Source organism: Phyllobates terribilis, unplaced genomic scaffold (assembly GCF_046119375.1).
Source record: "Phyllobates terribilis strain yellow unplaced genomic scaffold, ASM4611937v1 Scaffold_11__3_contigs__length_659146591, whole genome shotgun sequence".
Lineage (NCBI taxonomy): Eukaryota > Metazoa > Chordata > Amphibia > Anura > Dendrobatidae > Phyllobates > Phyllobates terribilis.
Genome location: NW_027362771.1, coordinates 638,957,314 through 638,963,313, shown reverse-complemented (window position 1 = coordinate 638,963,313; position 6,000 = coordinate 638,957,314).

Genomic DNA, 6,000 nt, shown 5'->3' with positions numbered 1-6,000 from the left:
TGGCTGGAAAATAATTTGGGCTTTGTAGCAGTGTGCAGCACTGATCCTATTAGGCCATCTATACTGAAGCTTCACCAGATTTAAAATTAATAATAATTTTTAGCTGCATCTAGCCCGGAAAATAATTTTGGGGCTCCAAGATGCGCAAGACACATAAGTGCCTTCTTGCTGCTCTTCCTGCAGCATGACCCTCATATTGTCAGAATTCCAAGTAATCATGACTACTGGGTTGCCACACTCTTAGATCCCCCAAACTTTTCGATCAACCTTTTCATTTTAATAAAGACCAAAAAAATGGTCATTTTTGAAATTATAAGCATTAGCAGGTTGTTAGAAACTGAAATCAAACAGTTTTCAACTCAAAACTTTATTCTAGGTGATGTTAAATTTTCACATAGGACCCCTTGTTCGAAAGGAGCTTCTGAACTCTCTCGTCCATTGAATTTGTCAGGTTTTGGATGGTTTCTGCTTCAATTGTTTTGCATGAGGACAGAATACCCTCCCAGAGCTGTTGCTTAGATGTGAACTGCCTCCCGCCATAATAGACACTCCTTTTAATGATGCTCCAAAGGTTCTGAATGGGTTACAGGTCAGGGGAGCATGGGGGTCACACCATAAGTTTGTCCCCTTTTATGCCCATATCAGCCAGAGATGCAGATGTTTTATGTGCAGCATGAGATGGTGCATTATCATGCAGAAAAATGATCTTGCTGTGAAATACACGGTTCTTCTTCTTGAACCATGGCAGGAAGTGCTGTTTGAGAAAATCCACATACATTATGGAGTTCATCTTTAGCGCCTTCAGGGATCCTAAAGGGGCCGACAATCTCTCTCCCCATGATTCCAGCCCAAAACATTACTCCACCTCCTCCTTGTTGGCACTGTAGCCGTGTTTGCGTGGCGTGTCCATCAACCAGCCATCCTCCAGTCCATCCATCTGGACCATCGAGCGCTGCACGGCACTCATCCGTGAACAAAACAGTTTTGAAATCAGTCTTCATGTAATGTTTGGCCCACTGGAGCCGTTTCTGCTTGTGTGAAGTGGATAGAGGAGGTCGACAGGATGGCGTATGCACAGCTGCAAACCTCTGAAGGACCCTGCATCTTGTTGTTCGGGGGACGTTGGAGGCACAAGCAGCTTTAAAAACTTGTCTGCTGCTATGACAAGGCTTTTTTGCCGCTGCTCTTTCAACCTGACGTAATTGCCTGTAGGAAAGAGTCCTCAATTTGCCCTTATCAGCACGCACACGTGTGTACTGTGAATCAGCTACATACTTCTTGATTGCCAAGACACTTCATCCTGATCATCGCACAATGTTGATTGTAGTCATGCCTTGACCTAAACACTCCACAATTTGTTGCTTCTCAGCAGCCGACACATCCTTTTTCTTTCCCATTTTGGCAGAAAATGTAGGCTGCTTAATAATGTGAGACAGCCTTCTTAAGTAGTCTTGCCTTTCATTGGACACACCTGCCAAACTAATTAGCACAGGTGTCTGCAATTGCTTACAGTGATATAAAGAGCCCTGACACACATCACCATCAATGAGTTTAACTGACAAACAAACAAATTCTTCCCTTATCACTCCTAAACACTTTTTGCATAATAATTTGGAACGCAGTGTACATGTGCTTTTCCACAAAACACCAGTGGTTCACGTAGTAAATCTTACAGTTCTAACTTGCCAACCGTGGTCTGTATGGAGTTGTTCAATAAAGGGCCCAAAATTAAGATAACATAGATGGGAGAGGTCTCTATGAATAGGAATTCCTAAGTATTTGATACCCTGTGAGGGCCAGGCAAAGGGAAAGTTGGACTGGATGGAATCCTATATGGATTTGGGGAGGGAGACATCGAGGGCCTCAGACTTCGCTGCATTGATTTTAAAATTTGACCATCTAACAAAGTGATCTATTTCAGCAATAACAGCATGGATGGATATATGTGATTGAGTGATATATACTAGGACATCATCAGCAAATAGAGAGCACTTGTACTCGGTGCCTCCCACCTCAATCCACCTAATATTGGGGTTATGGCGAATTGATGAGAGCAGGTGCTCCGTCACTAGGATGTATAAGAGAGGGGACAGAGGACATCCCTGCCTTGTCCCATTGGTGATTGTGAAAGGTGATGAAAATATTCTGATGCACCCCCTGGGCCTTGGGACACCCGGAGCCGGACCCTCTTTGGTGGATGCTGGTGGTTGTAGTCTTCGTGGCAGCGACCCGGTTCCGTGGCTCAGGGTGGTTAAACCAGTGGCGGAACTATTTATGTGGTTTTGATGTTTAAATGTCCGACTATGCCACCCGTGGATTGCGGTCAGAGTGAACCGCCGATGCAGGGCAGACCGCTGAGGCTGGTGTTGTGGGTGCAGCAGAGCGTAGCATAACTCCCCACGGGAGGAGTATAGTCTCAGGGCAGTGTATGCGGAGGATGGGGGTGATGGTGCAGGGCAGCAGCAGTAACGACACGGAGTCAGTGATGCAGTCCAGGGCCTTTACTCACAGTTCTTATTATCCAGACCACGTCTGCAGGTAACGGCTGCCCACGTCGTACTGTGCTCACCAGGTGAGGGGCTCAGACAACTCCCAGATAACTTTGGAGCGCTTCACAGGACCCCCTTTGTGTGTCCTTTGTCTGGCCTTTCTTACCAACCCTTCTGTCCGGCTGCCTCGGGCCTCCTCTTGGTAAACTTGGCGCCAGTTTCCCTGACCCTATGTGGTGCCTTCCTAGCGGGTGTAGCGAGGGGCTGCGCCACATAAAATGTCACAGCCTCCGGTTTCTAGCTGAGGGTCGTTTCATGCCTCCACTAGTTTCGGGGACCGGTCTCCCCCTTTGGCCTGACCCCTCCACGCAGGTGGATTCGGGCGTGCGGTGGCGACTCGCCCGTCCGCACCCCTGGGATCCCTTCATTCCTCGTTCCTGGAGCCTTCTCCGCTCCTCTTCCTTCCTTCTCCCTCTTCCAGGCCTGGGCCTCTGTTACTAGGCCCGCCTCCGGAGCAGAGCTCATGCAGAGCCCCTGCTCCCTGCCACTTCTGCTCAGACTTCTCTGCACTGAACTAAGATGGTGCCCACCTTTTATACTCCCATCTCAATGCACCCAGGAACTGCTTCCTCCCTGCTCCTGCACTACAGGGTTCCCCTTCCTCAGTGTTCCCTCCCCCCACTCCAGCCAGGGACAGGGACTGTCGTGCCCATCTCAGAGGCATATTGGTCGCCCTGCCCCACGGCAATGTGGTGTAATGCATGCAGGTGTCGGGTCCTGATCCACACTCCATCCTTACCTGAGAGTGAGATATCACACCTCTGGGTGAGGTGCAATACCTCTGTAGCAACCGAGCCCTCAGGGTGCTACAGTTCCATTTATCTTCAGCCTAGGTGACGTATTGTGATACAGGGCCGTGATTTTGGCTATAAAAGGGTCCCCTAGACCCCTACCCCAAGCTTTTTAAGAGAATCATATATGGCGTGCCAGGAGACTCTATGGAATGCTTTCTCAGCATCCAACGAGAGTATCTAATTACAAATTTTTAACTGCATCTAGCCCAGGAAATACTTTGTGCCTAGTAGCAGTGTCTGCTAGTCAGCGGATTATCCCGGCTGTTACGCAAGCTACACCACCTGTAGTTTAGACACTTAATTTTTTCAAAGGAAATGCTTCGGGACCATGGGATACTCAGTGAAGAGCATCAGGAGGCACCCCAAGGCATAGAGGCTGGGACTGGCAGTAGGATGCCTTGCGGTGGACAGCCGAGCTCGATCCTTATAAAAGCTTTTTAACTGCAGCAGCTTTAGTGGACGCTACTGGAGCTGGAATTACGCGGCTGCTGGCATGAGACTTGCCCTCCAATAGATCCTTGTAAATGGATTTAAAGTGTATTCATTCAAATTAGAGAGACAATTTAAATTAAAAAGCTTAGAGCTGCCTCCACCACAGGGGGGCTCGCTCGACCCACCAGCGGACAGGCACCAGTATTGGGAGAGGGGGGCTGGCCATCAGGGTTCACCGCGGCTCTGGCACAAACCCGGCGACACGGAGGTGGCACGGGCAGGAGCGGACTGGCCGTGTCGGCTTCTCACTTTTTGGATTTTAGAAGGGCATGACATGCCTATATCTGTGTCTCCCCCTCCTTTTACTCCTCCACCTCTTTTATTTTCGCATGACTATATGTACTTGTCACTTTTCCATGTGTTAATTATGTCTTCTGAGCAGTTTGTCAGCTTTTGGACACCTTTGAAGGTGTTTTCTATGTGTTTCTATGTGTTCTTGTTTGCCTGCCATTGGTTTTAACGGTGTTCGAAGGTGTTCGACGAACAGTTCGACGAACCGAACCGAACTCGAACACGACGGGGGTGGCTCAACACTACTCACAGGGCCAGTCACATATTGTGATGACACCAAGGTGCCCTCAGCAAAGTATATATAAACGGGTTAGAAGCTTATTTAAGCAAGTCGTAAAGATTAAAAATAAGGTGAATCGGCCAATAGGTGGCACTGCAACAAAAGAAAAGGGAAAGTGCAAGGGTTAATGAACCTATTTACATGAAAAGAAAGAAATGTTCTAGTCATGTCAATTAAGTACATAAAGGCTAAATTGAAAGTGGTATAAATGTGTTGTGGCTATGAGAATGCATATGTAATGTTGGGGGCTTCCTGGACACAGCGAGGCTTTGCCTTTGACTGTGTGGGCCCAGCTCACTGATTGCACCTGTCTGCACCTGAGGGAGGAACCTGAAAAAGCGAGGAGCTGCAACAAAGTCCAGAGGACATAAGGGTACGTGCTTTACCTGCAACATCACAGAAGACAAACAGAGAGTGCTCCAACAGACTCCAACCGAGGTACCAACGTAGATATGAGGCCAGTTTAGCGGCTCTTCAATACCACTATATCCCCCATGCTTTTGTGGTCATATATTTCTCAAAGACTCCCTGTTTGGTTTTCCATGCATTATACGTCAGCATCCTTACAGACCAAACCATTTTTTTTACAATAATCTATTATGTTAGGCTGGAAAGAAGTAGTTTTTTTAATGCTGTTTTCTTAATCAAAGCTAAAAGTAGATCCAGCAGGATGGAGAATTGTAAGTCCTTACCTTTTATTTTTTGTTCATTTCACATACACTTGACTTTGGCTCAAAAACTGCATCAAAAAGGTCCTTTAACCTTTTGGAGTCTGTAGGAATTGAAGAGGAGGAGAGACACTGGACAGCTCTCTACACTCTTTCTGTGTAAATAGTGTAGACAAGGGTTATATGGTATAGATCAGGGGACTCAAACACGCAGTCCGAGGGCTGAATGTGGCCCCTGAGACTGCTTAATGTGGCCCGCAGGCACTGGAGCCCCTGTAATGATTGCGGTCTGGTCCTGAGGGCCGCCGAAGTCAGTGATTATTTTCAGTTGATTGTTCTACAAGTTAGGTACCAGCATGGGCCATTACTACAAGATGGGGACCAGGATGGGCACATTACTGCAAGATGGGTACCAGGATGGGCACATTTCTACAAGATGGGGACCAGGATGGGCTCATTACTCCAAGATGGGGACCAGGATGGGCACATTACTACACGATGGGGACCAGGATAGGCAAATTACTACAAGATGGGGACCAGGATGGGCACATTACTACAAGATGGGGACCAGCATGGGCACATTACTAAAAGATGGGGACCAGCATGGGCACATTACTGCAAGATGGGGGCCAGGATCGGCACATTACTCCAAGATGGGGACCAGGATGGGTACATTACTACAAGATGGGGACCAGGATGGGCACATTACTACAAGATGGGGACCAGCATGGGCCATTAATACAAGATGGGGACCAGGATGGGCACATTACTACAAGATGGGGACCAGGATAGGTACATTACTACAAGATGGGAACCAGGATGGGCACATTACTACAAGATGGGGACCAGCATGGGAGATTACTACAAGATCGGGACCAGGATTAGCACATTACTACAAGATGGGGACCAGAATGGGGTGCATTGCT